Source organism: Siniperca chuatsi, linkage group LG8, assembly GCF_020085105.1.
Source record: "Siniperca chuatsi isolate FFG_IHB_CAS linkage group LG8, ASM2008510v1, whole genome shotgun sequence".
NCBI lineage: Eukaryota > Metazoa > Chordata > Actinopteri > Centrarchiformes > Sinipercidae > Siniperca > Siniperca chuatsi.
In genome coordinates, this window is record NC_058049.1 from 712,389 (window position 1) to 727,540 (window position 15,152).

The following is a 15,152-nucleotide window of genomic DNA, read 5'->3' on the forward strand; positions in this document are numbered from 1 at the left end:
TACCTCCTCTTCCTCTCCCTCCCTCCTCTTCTCTCCCTCCTCTTCTCTACCTCCTCTTCCTCTCCCTCCTCTTCTCTCCCTCCTCTTCCTCTCCCTCCTCTTCTCTCCCTCCTCTTCCTCTCCTCTTCTCTACCTCCTCTTCTCTCCTCTCCTCTTCTCTCCTCCTCCTCTCCTCCTCTCTCCTCCTCCTCTCTCTCCCTCTCTCTCTCTCTCTCCTCTCCTCTCTCCTCTCTCTCCCTCCTCTCTCTCCCTCCTCTTCCTCTCCCTCCTCTTCTCTCCCTCCTCTTCCCCTCCTCTTCTCTCCCTCCTCTTCTCTCTCCCTCTCCTCTTCTCTCTCCTCTCTCTCCTCCTCTCTCTCCTCTTCTCTCCTCCTCTCTCTCCCTCCTCTCCCTCCTCTCTCTCCCTCCTCTCTCTCCCTCCTCCTCCTCCTCTTCCTCCTCCTCCTCTCTCTCCTCTCTCTCTCCTCCTCTCTCTCCCTCTCTCCCTCTCTCTCTCCCTCCTCTTCCTCCTCCTCTCTCTCTCCTCTCCTCCTCTCCTCTCCTCCTCTCTCTCCTCTCTCTCTCCTCCTCTCCTCTCCTCCTCTTCTCTCCCTCCTCTTCTCTCCTCCTCTTCTCTCCCTCCTCTTCTCTCCCTCCTCTTCCCCTCCTCTTCTCTCCCTCCTCTTCCTCTCCCTCCTCTTCTCCTCTCTCTCTCTCCTCCTCTCTCCTCTCCCTCTCTCTCTCCCTCCTCTTCTCTCTCCCTCCTCTTCTCTCCCTCTCTCCTCCTCTTCTCTCCCTCCTCTTCCTCTCCCTCCTCTTCCCCTCCTCTTCTCTCCCTCCTCTTCCTCTCCCTCCTCTTCCTCTCCCTCCTCTTCTCTCCCTCCTCTCTCTCCTCCTCTTCCTCCTCCTCTCTCTCCCTCCCTCTCTCCCTCCTCTCTCTCCTCTCCTCTCCCTCTCTCTCCCTCTCTCCTCCTCCTCTCCTCTCCTCCCTCCTCTTCCTCTCCCTCCTCTTCTCTCCCTCCTCTTCCTCTCCCTCCTCACATTTATATTTTTCTGCCCTCCCTCCCTTTCTTTACGTATCCCTCCTTTCCTTTTTTATCTCTCCTCCTTCCTTTCTCTCAGCATCCTCCCATCTTCCCTCCTCCCTTACATTTTTAACACCTCTGTTACGCCCTCCCTCTTCCTCCTCCTCCTCCTCCTCCTCCTCCTCCATCCAATCACTCCTCTTCCCTTCCTCTTATGTTTTTATGTTTCCACATTTCTCTGTATTTCCTCCCTCCCTCCTCTCTTCTCTCCATCCTCACATTTATATTTTTCCTCTCCCCCTTTCCCTCTCTTCTTTGTCCGACACATTTTTCACATCTCTGTTATTTGCCCCTTTAGATTTCTCTTTCCTAATCCCTTCCTTCCTCTCTCTCCCTCTCTCTCTCCTTCCTCCCATCCCTCCCTCCTCCTCCTCCTCCTCCTCCTCCTCCTCCATCCAATCACTCCTCTCCCCCTTCCTCTTATGTTTTTTTTCCACAGTTCTCTGTATTTCCTCCCTCCTCTCTTCTCTCCATCCTCACAATTATATTTTTCCACTCTCCATCTTTCCCCCCTCCCTCGTTTTATTTTTTCACACCTCTGTTATTTGCCTCTTTAGATTTGTCCTGGCTAATCCCTCCCTTCCTTTCTCTCTCCATCCTCCTCCTCCTCCTTCCAATCACTCCTCTTCCCTTCCTCTTATGTTTTTATGTTTCCACATTTCTCTGTATTTCCTCCCTCCCTCCTCTCTTCTCTCCATCCTCACATTTATATTTTTCCACTCTCCCTCCCTCCCTCGCTCTTCACAAACATGCCTGTAACCATGCCCTTTCCCTCTTCAAACTAATTACCTCGGCTACCTTGTACCCGCCCCCCCGCGGGACTCCAACAACTGTCAGACCAGTATTATTTTTGAAATTTAAACAATCATCTTACGTGCGCTGCTGCTAAGATCCTGGCCTTTTCGGCAGCTTCGACCTTCAGTAATTAATACCCCAGGGCCCATTATTGGCAAAGCCTTTATCCTCTGGGCCAAGAAGCCTCTAACCCGCTAATTACGGCCAAGCAGCTAATCTTCCAGCCGGCTGATTGACAGCTACACCTATTCTACTAATTGCCTGTTGCAGACAACACCTGGTGAACCGCAGCGCCGGGGGAGCTCGCCGGGCTCCGACAACGCCTATGGGTCCTGGGGGAGGCCAAACAAGTGAGGGGAGGCTCTGTGAGTGAGTGTGTGAGTGTGTGTGAGGGGTTTGTATTGTTTTCATGTGCAGGAGGTGAGTGTGTGACGGAGAGGAAGCTGTTTTTCTCGTAGGTGTGTGCGAGTGTGTGAGTGTGTGGTCAACATGTTGCTTATCGAACACACAGAAAGAAGAAATAATAACGACGAGCTCATGTGAAAATATTTAAGCGAGATGTTTCATTATTGTCTGTGTGGACACGTGAGACTCCATTCTGTCTCTACGAGGACACCTGAGAGCCAATAAGCGTCTCATTGTCTCTGTGTGGACAGCTGGGAGTCCACTGTTGTCTCATTCAGGTTTTCAGGAAATCGGTTTTTGTCTCAACATGGATATCTGATTGTCGTGTCTTTGGGGACGCCTGTTTGTCCACTGGACACCTCAAAGTACATTATTGTCTCTATGTGGAGAGAGTCGGTTACTGTCTCTGCGCGGACACCTGGAAGACATGAATACATAGAAGTCAATGTCTTCATGGAGTTCACCTGGACCACCTTGAGTCCACTGGACCTCTGGGAGTCCGTTATTGACTCTATGTGAACACATGGGAGTCCATTCTGTCTCCTATACCTATGTCCAGTTCCCAAAGAAACAAAGAGGCTGCGTCTTAGTCCATTATCTTATCTATGTGGATACCTGGGAGTCCATTAGTCTCTCATTGTCTCTACATGGACAGTTATTGATTCCATATGGAATCCAGTATTGTCTCTGCATGGACACCTTGGAGTCCATTATCATCTATACCTGGACCACCTTGAGTCCATTGGACCTCTGGGAATATGACATTTTGTGAATGGGGACACCTGAGTGTCCACTGGAGACCTGTGAGTCCCGTATTGTGTCTATGTGGACATCTTAATGTCCATTATTGTCTCTACAAATTTACGCATGCGATATTTAAATCCTGGTGTTTCTCAGAAACGAGCGTTTCACAGATTAAATCTGTTCACTGACGAGAGGAGTCGGAGGGCGAGTTTGTCTCTGTGACACGTAAAAACCGTGAAAAGCAAAATATCCTCGTCTCTGCCGGAGCTCGGAGCGCTGCTGACCGGCGAACACTTTCCTCTCAGACTGTAGCGCACGAACACAAATGTGGCGTTCACTTTGTCCCGTTTGTTTTGACCCTGGGATTTCGGTTCAGACTCAGTGTGCAACAGCTTTAAGAAGCAGAAAAGTGTCACGTCAAACGTACATTTCATCAAATGCATGGAGGATTCCCTGCAACGATCCACTGAGAAAGTGACTCTTTGCTGGAAGCTCTTGCTGTCTGGTGTGTATTATTTAGGCCTTTGTTGAAGAAAACTGTTCTTAACTTTCCCCTCAAAAGTTCCCTGAAAAGCGTTCAGTGCTTCACACAACGAGGACAATCTTCTCTCATCTATTTTATTTGTTTGTTCTCTGAAACTGAAGGTCGCCAAGTTCTTTATGGCCGCATCATTTCGTTAATATTCTAGTCTTGGAGCATCATTTTAAACACATTTTCATTCAGCCTGGGTTTGGGATGTTTGGGATGTTTGGGATGTTTGGATCTCCACTAGAGTTGAAATAAAGTTCTGTGGGTTTGAATCAAGGGCCCAAGAGTCCAGCAGAGTTCGAGCAGCTTTTTACAGGCGAGTTAAAGGTTGCTCTGTTATCTTGTGACCAGAGAGATGCAGTTATTTACCATTTTTTGGTGCTAATTGTACAGTAAAGGTCAGCGAGGCCGGTTTGCTTCTCACTCCTGATACTCAGTTGTACTACACCGGGTTTTTAATCGCCGTGTTGGCGAGTTGGGTTTGGAGAATAAGTCGGAGTGATATCTGAGCGTCTGACAGCAGCAGACGAGGAGGGGAGGGATGTCTGAAGTCAGCCGGGGGCTTTGGGACTCGCTGTCAGTCTGCCTCCGTCTGACAGGCTGGCGAGGGGAAAAGGCCAGAGCTCTGAGGCTCAGCGTGGGGCCGCAGGCGTGAGGAGGACGCCGCCCGGTCCGGCGGGACGCCCAGCGCCACCGTGTTGTGCAAATGTAACCCGTCACCCCCACGGCTCCTGACCTCAGACTGGCAGCGCCCGGCGAGCGGGCCGATCGATTGATCTAAATAACATTATGACGTGATTAACATAAACGGCCTGTGGAGGGGCCTGTTGAGGGGCCCGGCCGGCCCCGACAGACCGGACCACACAGCAGGCAGCGGCACGACGGAGCGACGCCACGGATCAGAGAGTCAGAAAATCCATCTGGAGAGAAACTCTGCTGCAGCCAAATGTGCTCATGCAGATTATTATACATCAATGTTCTCAGCTTCCATCAAGCTGTTAAATTATTGGGCCTATACTTTCTGCATCTTCTCCCCAAAAGATGTTTCTCGGAAATAACTTTGCAATTTGTCTGCAGACAAACACACAATTCAACAAACAGTATCTGCAGAATGAGGTTGAAACATTTCATGAGTTCATTTTTTTTTTTTTGTAATTTCCTGGAAGTTTACTGGAAACTATTTTGTAAATTGGTAGTAAAATAAGGGAACATAGAGATGGTGTTTAATTTGTCGGCCGGACATAAAATTCTACTTTTATGAAGAATAAAGATTCCAATAACTGATGAATTTATCTTTATTTGTTAATACTTTGTTACTGGTCCGTAATTTACGTATAATTTCCCAGAAATGATCCTGGGAAGAACTTAATTTGGTGCTAAATTGTAGGGAAAAGGTTTTTCCTTGAGAGAACGGCTCCATGTAAATATTTGGTAATGTTTTATTTTGTGGGTGCGGAGTTTCAGAATAATTTCCGAAATATTTAGGTTTCCTAGAGAAACCATGTAGTTTGTCTGAAGGCAAATAGCCTATACAATTCAACATATATGAAGAATAAAGTTTCCAATAATGAACCAAACAATGAATGCTTTCCTTGAGTTTAAATGGAGAAGTTCTGTAGAGGAAAAACATCTTTACAATGAGCACCAAATTACACCGGTCTTTCCAGGAAGTTATTAGAAAATGATGGAAGGTAAAAATAACTTCACAATAATGAGGTCAGTTTGAGGCTTTTCTCTCTGCAGAAGAGCAGAAAAGTAACTGAGAAATGTTAAATGCCATTAAAATAATGACTGTCCACCGACTCCCAAATGTCACGTACGGATATTGAATATTGATACTGAATGGTTTTTCTTTAGGAGAAAAAGATCTTCAATTTTATGCTAGTTGCTAACAAAATGGCGGCTGTGGCTCAGGAGGGAGAGCGGGTCGTCCACTGATCGCAGGGTTGGCGGGTGATTGTAAACGGGTGAATGAGCGGTAAAAACCATGTGAAGCGCTTTGGATAAAACCGCTATATCAATTTAGCCCTAATGCTACTGTAGCGGTTTATTTAGTGGCTGATATTATGCTAGCAGCGAGCATCTCTCAAGCTATGCTAGCTGTTTGTAGCTACCATAAAGGCCTGGAGCAGAACAGCGAAATTTATCAGGGAGTCTTTGTGAAATATTTGGTTCTAGTGACTTCAACTTCATAAACTACTGTAACTGGCGAGTAAACCGCTAACACACACACACAAATGAACAACAGTCAAATATCTCTGAGCGTCTTTCTAGTTTCTCTGTACTGAACCATTTACTCTACTACTTTGTTCTCAGTATTGTTCATCATTTAATTTGAGCACGCTAACTCTCAGTTAGCAGCCTTGTTAGCTAACAGACAATATGTCTCCAGAGTTTATTGAGAGCAGTATTAGTATGACGTCCTCTCGTCCCCTAACTGTGCGTAAATGGAGCAGTTTATACTCTCCATCCACTCAAAGCTCAGCTAAGTCAGGATGGTTAGCTATTGGTCCGCGGTGGGAATTTCGGTGTCAAAATTCACCAAAATTGAACTTCGCTCCTGCAAGCAAATCCACGTATCACAGTGATTCCACGAATTAATTAACTTTGCTGAATAAATTTAGTTTTAAATGCTGGTGTGACTGAGCTTTAACAATGGCTAGCAGCTGAAAGCTAGCATATTGTAGATAGCTAGATAGCCTTGCTGTTTGTTGCTAGCATAAAACAAATAACCATTAAATAAAGAGCTACAACAGCATAATGACCAACATCAGCTAGCAACAAACAGCTAGCATAACCTTAGACGTGCTAGGTCTGTTATTCTACAGTTGTAGTTTATGTTGTGAACAAAACACGTCGCCGTGGTTACTGAATTGATCCCAAACTGATCCAGAATCAGAGAGTGAACTGATTTAAACGTTGTTTAATGTTTCTACCAAGTGGAATATTTAGCTTCGTCTCGCCTTTAGCGGAGCACACAACAGAGTGTGAAGCTCTGTGATTGGATGTTTGTTAGTGAAATGCATCTTGGGAGTCGTAGTTGACTTCTCTCTTCTTGTAGCTTTTTTGACTTTTTATCAAAGAACCAGATATTTGCTAACACAGTTGTTCATCTTTTGTTGCGACGATTCAACAGGAGAGTTTCATGTCAGACTCAAATATCTCAACAAACATTCGATGGATCGTCACGAAATTTGGTTCCGAAACCCTCTGACTTTTCCTGTGGTGCCACCGGCAGCTCAAGGTTTTCACCTCTGCAGTGAAATAGCTTAACGTCTAATTTGTGGATTACCACAACGTTTGGTGCAGACATTCGTGCTCCCCTCAGGATGAATCGTGATCATTTTGGGGACCCTCGGGCGGATCGCGGAGCTGTCTCATGCCTCCAAGAAGATTGTTTAAACCACCTCAGGAGGACGTTTGAGACGCATTCGAGCCAGATGTTGAAAAGGTGTAAATGCATCCGTCTCTCCAGGACACATCTGTCTCCTTCCTCCTCCCACAGTGTAACTGAGTCAGTCAGCAGTGTGATGATCTCAAGACCTCCTCTGTCAACAGCAGCTAAAGCTCCACTACAACGACTCTGAAACGAGCTGCGGCCATTTCTACACATCCGATCAAATACATCTGATCTCTGATCAGCTCAACCGCTGAATGATCCGCACGGGCGAGGGAGCGGCGTGCGTTAGAGCCGTGAAGACGACAACACTTTCGTTTCGTTCGTAGTTCATAAATACGAATTATTCATGTGTTTGTGTTTATGGATAGCTGTTAGCTAACTCTAGCTAAACTGCTAAAGTTCTTCTTCAGGTGTTTTTGTCAGTTAGCAAACAGCTTCAGGTGCGTCAGAACGGAGACGCAGATATGCGACTGGCTGCAAATGAAAGAGTCTCATCTGGATTTTATCTGATACGAGACTCTTGAAATGACTTGAAGTGGAAATGAGGTCTCTGACGTGTCCTCTAGCGCCACCATGAGGTTCGCATTTGTGGTTCGGAGTGAAACGTGTGCTGCTAGCACTAGCATGGCTAAAAAAAGTCCAACAATTCAGGAAATACAGAACATTATAAACTCTTAACCCCATCGTATCAAAGGCCTTCTGCAACAGGAATAAAAATAAGAGAACAAATAAAATCTATTTGGCTAATTGTTGAAATAAAATACATAATGCAGGTTCGCTACAAAATAATCATCTAAACATTTTAAACTAACATTGTGTTTGTTTGTTTGTTTTGTTGTTACGGACTGCATGCGAGTGTGTGTGTTCTCAGAGTGTGTGTGCATGCTTTTGTGTGTCTCCCAGGTGTTGAGGTTTCTCCAGGAGTTTCCGTCTTTACGATCCATTTCGATCCTCCTCGCCCTCTCCCGCCTCTGGCAGCACACACACACCGGGGCTTCTGGGTAGCGGTGGCGAGGCAAACCTGCTGCTCCACAGCCGTAAAAGAAGCAAATGGAGCAGAAAAGTATTTGGAGGGGAACGACAGCTCGGTCCTCAGCGTGGTATCGCTTCCCTTCTTCCTCCTGCGTCAGCTCCCGGGTCGAGTTTAATGTTTGCTTCAGTGACACTCAAAGGTTCCTCGGTGGGTTTTTCCAGCTTTGCTTTGTTTGTTTCCATCATTGACCTTTTGTGGGGAAGCGTCTCCATCGTGGCGGCGGAGTCAGCACCGGCCTTCAGTCGAGGACTGTGGGGAAGAAGAACTCTAAGTCACACACAAATCAAAGAGAGAGAGATTTCCATGTTGAATGAACCCACCTGAGTCACGTCTTAGCCATGCTAGCAGCTCTGTGGAGGCTAATATCTGTTGGTTCTTTGGTCCTGAAGCATCGGCAGCTGCTGGACTGTGATGAGACGTGCTTCATCGTTCATGCTCCCCTCAGGATGAACTGTAATCACTCTGCTGATCCTCTGACTTTCCATCTAGCGCCACCATCAGGTCGACACGTTAACGCGTCCGACACTTTGGTTTCTGACCTGCAGAGCTGATGGCGTTCCCATCAGCCTCAGCTGCGCTCTGTGTTTACTGCTAACTAGCTAATGTTAGCATGCTAAATTAAGATGGTGAACATTATACCTGCTAAACGCTGACGTTAGCATTTAGCTCAACGCAGCGCTGTGTCTGAGTGCAGCCTCACAGAGCTGCTAGCACGGCTGTAGCCTCTTTTATTAAAAGCGGCGATGACATCCAGGAAGCCGCTGGCTGCCATCTTTGTTTGGATTAAGCTGTGTTCACATTTCATGTGATGGTAGAGATGGAAAGATCCCCATGTTAACAACAATCACCAGGACGGCTGTTTGATTACAGAGCTGGTCGAGAGGATTAAAATAAAGTGCATTGACAATGAAACACTATAACCATTACATTTGGGTTTAATTACGTTGAGTGAAGGGAGGCGTCCATGTTTGTTTTGTTTTCAGGCCCTTCCATATTATTAAGCGTCAAGTCGGATAAATCTGAGCTTTCTCTGTAATTACAACTTGGAAGCTGAACATTAGTCAGAAACGTGTAATTACGATATGACATGAACGTGACGTTATTTATTTAATCCAGATGGTTCAAAGAGTCTTTAGGATTCTGGAAATATCAGCAGGAAGTGATGTCAGAGCAGCCTCTGGGTTTTTCAAACACCGCTGGCTATTATTCTTTTAGAGAAATATATACGAGACGCACAAACGGACCTTTTACAGGCCAGGAGGTGAAACCAGATCAGCTGGTCATCCCGTCAGCCAATCGTCTCCTCAGCTGGAACAGCAGTTTAAAGAAAGACGTTCTTGAAGACAAAGTAAATAAGCAAAATAGATTTTTATTTAACATGAATGTTTCAATGAACCGAGATTATTGTTGTTGTTTTGTTTCAGCTGTTAACATTTAAGTCGTTCCATTTTAAAGTTTAGTACATGTGTGGGTTTGCAGCTATGCTGTTTACTGTATAAAGGTTAAGTGCAAACATGGCTGATTACACGTATTTGAATATGGACCCCAGAAAGAGTAGCTGTTGCCAAGGCAACAACTAATGGGGATCCCAGTCAGCAATAAACAGACGACCCAGTAAACACCGAGAGACGCAGGTGAGCCTCTTCTTCTGTGATATCCAGATGTTGGTGCGTGTCAGGTTCACGTTGTCAGGCCTGAAGAAGAGCAGCTCCGTCGGATCAGCTGCTTTATTATTCAGCAGCTGCATTAATGCGATGAAAGAGAGAAGCTGCGGCGCCGCGAGCTCCGAGGGTCAAACACATGCAAGTATTAGCATGTTGGGATGCTCTTTAAGCACTTCCTGTGTGTGTGTGTGTGTGTGTGTGTGTGTGTGTTATATAACCGTGTCTGTGCGGGTGTTTGAATTTAATTAGCTTCGTACTTACAGTCTGATGTCAGCTAATGAAGCGGCTGTGTGTCTGTCGCTGATGAATGGGGGGCGTCACCTTTAAACATGATAAATCGGACTCGGCCCCTCCGGACATCAAAAACACAACGCCGTCCGAGCGCTGGAGCAGGGAGCGCGGGATCGTGGGTAAATGACTGAGCGAGAGGGGGGCGGTTGTGTGTGGAAATCAGGGCGGCCGAAAGGCACACAGAGCTGAAATGTCAGGCCCCTGAAGAGGGGCCCCATCTGACAGAGAACTGAATAAAACACAGAGAAGAAGAAGAAGCTCAGCCTGACTTTCATGCGGAGAAACAAAGAGGAAATTTAAAACACACACACTGTTTGTTCTAATAACCGACTGATTAATAATGATCATTAGTTGCAGCCCGATTCTGGTTCTTCTTCAGTCTAAACGTCATTTTGCGGAGCTCACCTTTAAAAGGTCCAGCGTGGAGGATTTAGTGGCCTCTAGTGGTGAAACCGCAGATTGCAGCCATGTGAACACCGCTCGCCTCGCCCTCCCCTTCCAGGCGTGGAGGAGGAACTCGTGAACTGGTGTCTGGTTTGTCCGTTCTGGGCTCCTGTAGAAACATGGCGAAGCAACATGGCGGCCTCCGTGGAAGCGGACCCGCTCCCTCTGCAGATATAAAGGGTTGATTCTCAGGTAACGAAAACACAGCGGCTCTGATTTTCAGGTGATTAAACACTGATGAAAACACACTTATAAATATTATATTTCTGCCGACGGCTGCTGGAGCTTTACAGCTCAGTTTAACACGCATGAACGAGATGATTTTCTGCAGCCAATCAGGATCCAGTCTGCAACCTACACAAGTGTGATGTGTGAACATGAAGCCGGACTTTGTGGCGAGATTCTTTTGTCAATAAATGGATTTCAGTGAGAACATTAGACCAGTCCAGTGTCAGCATGAAATGTTATAATACCAACTGTTCTTTAATAAATCATGTACAGCAAATTCTCCATGCTTTTCTCATGCTTGTGATTTAAAGGCATATGAAGACATGAATTACTAATTAGAGGAAGAAAGTGATGGAAGTGTTCCCTCCTGAAGCCTCCAGGTTTGTCTGTCTGTCTGTCTCCCTGCTCGTCGACTGTCAGGCTCGCAGCCTAATGACACGGAGCGAGACTTTTAATGCACCTACCAAGACAGCAATTATCACCTCTGTAATCCTACAGGTCATTAGCCCACCCCCCACCACACCATCACCACCCCCCCTTTCTTAATAATTAAGTTGGAGAAGTGCCGGGCTCCGGACCCCCTCCTCCTCCTCCTCCTCCTCCTCCTCCTCCTCCTCCTCCTCACTAATGCACACATTATCACTCAGCCTCTGTTGGACTTTAAAAAGGTGTGTGGAGGATCTGGTCTGTTTCCGGTCTTGTCCTGTGGGGGGACATCGGTACATTGGGGGGGGGGTCATGGGCATATCGATCAGCGGCTGGTCGAGGTTAATGAGCAGACAGGTTTTTGCCTAATTGAACTTTATGTTGCCAAAGGGGAAACGTTGGGGAAACGTTTTTTAAATGTTGCCTGATGTTTCCAGAGACGCTGCAGCACGAGCGACCGTCGCAGGCTGCGAGCAGACGCAGACGCAGTCGCAGACGCAGACGCAGGCTGCGAGCAGACGCAGACGCAGTCGCAGGCTGCGAGCAGACGCAGGCTGCGAGCAGACGCAGACGCAGGCGCAGACGCAGACGCAGGCTGCGAGCAGGCGCAGACGCAGGCGCAGACGCAGACGCAGACGCAGACGCAGACGCACTCCGTATCTTAAAAACCTAATTTATGTCTTTTATGTCCTTAATCATCCAACGGGGAAAAGTTTTAAATCTGGAGACAAAATAATTCCCAGATGTTTTCATTACAGTCTGATCGGCTGAACAGGAATATCGGCATATCGTCGTCGCATCTATTAATCCCCAAATAAATACAGAAATAAAAGTCGCATGTGCAGCTGGAGCTGAACGTACATGCAGGCCGCTCGGCTGTTTCTTTTATACCTGTGAGTCAACTTTATTTACACCGCATGAAATAACAAACCAGCGCAGCGTCGCCGCTCTGCCTCCATGTTTCCTGGATACTGCCACGATTCATGTATTAAATATTACGGCTAAAAGTCTTTTTCTCTCTTTTTCTTGTTTTTTGTTTTGTTTTGTTTGGAGGCAACTTTGACTGATGTATTTCCAAAACCTCAGTTACACAAAAAGCAGTTAGAATAAAGCTCAACTGTATCAACATGAAAAGTAGTGATTATTAATATTATTAATATTATTATTAATATTAGTGAATGCAGCTCGTCGCGACCGTGAAGATGTGACGAGCTGGAGCGAGAGGAAAAGCTTGGTTTCCCCTCGGTGAGGTTCATGTCTGGACCCCCGAGCAGCACACACACACACACACTCACACACACACACACTCACACACACACACACACACACACTCACTCACACACTCACACACACTCACACACTCACACACACACACACACACTCAGTGAAATCTGTAAACATTATGAGGGGAGTCGACTCTCCTGCCGCCTCTGAGGACTCGCTGCTTCATGCATAATGCAGACGCAGAGTTTGACCGCTGGCCTGTAGCTGATTGGCCGTCTCAGGGTCGGGTGGGGGCGTGGGGGGGGGCGTGGGGGGGTGAACCGTCCATCTCCAGCAGCCTGGATGACTGACTGCCCGGACCCCCAAACCCCAAACACACACACACACACACACACACACACACAGAGGGAGGCCGCGGTGCTGCAGGATCTTCTGACCACATCGACTCTGTTTTCTTTGTTCACACGAGGACGAAGATGAAGAGCTGAAACCTGTTTGCTTGGATGAATATTTACTCGACATGAAATAACACAGGCAGCACTCACAGCGCCGCCTAGAGGCCGCAGAGTTCACCACAGCGTCAACGAGCAACATCACGAGGGTGGCGTCATTCAGATTATTCTATTTCTTATGCACAAACAGACCTGTTGGTGGCGCTGCAGGAAACACTGGGACTCACTCGCTTCTTTTTGTTTTTCATAATTTAACTATGAAGAGATACACATCCCGGTTTTGTTGTAGGGGTGAAACTTCCTTGTTGACCTTGGAAAATAATCTCAAGGTCCAAAGAAAAGGAAACACTGAGCTGCAGTGAACGTGTCCTAAGTTCTGATATCTAAGCTTTGGAGATTTGGAGTTTCAGAATTGCACAGTTCGGTTTTACTCCTCATGTCAGCGCCTGAATCCCGAGTCACCGTCAAACCGTCTGAGGAGGATCTCACCGGATCGCAAACAGAAAGCTGTCTGCACCGCTTCAGCTCCACGGCGAACTCGCTCTCATCTTCCTCTTCCTCTGGTTTGCTTTGAAAACGAGCGCTGAGGTTCAGAGGCCAGTTCCAACATCTCTTTCTCTTTTTTCCCCATTTTTAATGGAGACGTGCTCCATGATTTATTCAAATGACAAACCTCCTTTCTCTTTTTTCTCTTTCCTGAGGTATTAGTCACTAGGTGCTAATGTCAGATTACTTTACTAGCCATTCTGCTCTTGATAAATGACTGAGACAGGCAGTAAAAAATAGATCAAAACCACTGGGATGAGAAAAAGGAGGAGGAGGAGGAGGAAGGAGCAGAGAGGCCGTTAAATCATTTCCCTCCGCCGCCCGACAGGCCTCGGAAAATGCCACCCATTATTCCTGCGCTACGGCTAATCAAAGCTTCCAGAGTGATTAGAGAGCAGACGCAGCCGCTCCTCCTTCCTCCACCGTAACAAGCCATTATCACTCCGGCTGAACCGCCGGCGAGCCGCGCCGCCTTACCCGCTGAAATATGGAGCGCATCACCGCGCTCGCTACATCACAGGGCCGAGCGCAGGGCGGCAAGCTGTGTTATTACGCCTTAAATATGTAATTAAGCAATTTGCTCAAGGAGCTGAGAACAAAGAGCTGCTTTAGACATGTGACAGAGAGAGCAGGAAGTCACTTTAGGGTCACGAAACAAGATGAAAACATTTACAGATTCACATGTTGATCAGCAGCAGACATGCATGACGAACACTGTGTGTGTCTTACAAAATGTCCCGTGGCTCAAATCGGAGAAAATCCCGAGAAACACTCAAGGTCAAAACTGAGACACGGCTGGAAACTTTCCATGAAGGCAAAATTACAAGATATTAGATTTTAAAAAACATTAAGAGTCAAAATGTTGAGATAGAAAGTAAACATTTGAAACACTGAAGTGAGAAACGTTTGTGTCAAATGTATGTGATACTAAAGAAAATGTTCTAATTCAGATAGTAGAATAAAACATCCAGACACAAGAAGTCTCCATTTTACCTTTCTAAGTCAAATATTACACACAGACGGGACAAACTACAGGAAACACCTGAACAACAGGTGTGGTGAGGATCACCTGACCTTGGCCCAGCGTGTCAGACAGCGCTCTGCAGCAGCGTCTCCATCAGATGATATGATACAAACCTTCAGATCTGCGTGAAGACGTCTGTCTCCGCTGCCGTCTGTCCTTCAGCTGGTGTCTCTACCTGCTGCACTCAGGTGTGTCTGACCTCAGAGACGAGCTGCTTAATAAAGGCTGGATATATAACTGAGGGAGCAGCTGGTGGAGGAGGCGCTCGTCCTCCAGCAGAGCTCCTCAGACTCCAGCAGCCCTGAAGCTGCTCTGGAGGCTCGTGGAGGCCGGACTCCACGCCGACACACTTCCTGTCACCTGTCACCTGTCGCCTGTCAGCTGTCAGCTGTCGCCTGTCGCCTGTCGCCCGTCTGTAGATAGAAGTTTAAATCACATTATTAGATTTCGACCTACTGTCTCCTGATGTTGACTTATTATCATGATACATTTCAGAAATTAGCTTCCGAAACGAACTGAAACGTTCAGCCACAGGATGAAAGTGCTGGACGGAACAAACAACGTGACTTATCTTTTCTCAGAGTCCGAAGTGGAGCGCAGAGGAGAGATCGTGGACTCGTTAAACCCGAAGCTTCGTCCTCTGGAGAGCAGGAAGCAGAGTTCTCCCTCTGGACAGGTGAACGGACTCTTAGAGTTCGTGTGCTGTCGTTTTCAAGCACGTGATGATTTTTTAAGGCTTATTCTCACATATCCTTATTGTTCCAAAACCAAACCCTTGAATCGTTTCCAGCGGGGGTCGAGCGGACGTCTGCGGCGACGCTAAACCTGAAACAGCGTCTGTTAGAGCGTCAGAGCGAAGAAAACAGGCAGCCGGTTGTTCGAAA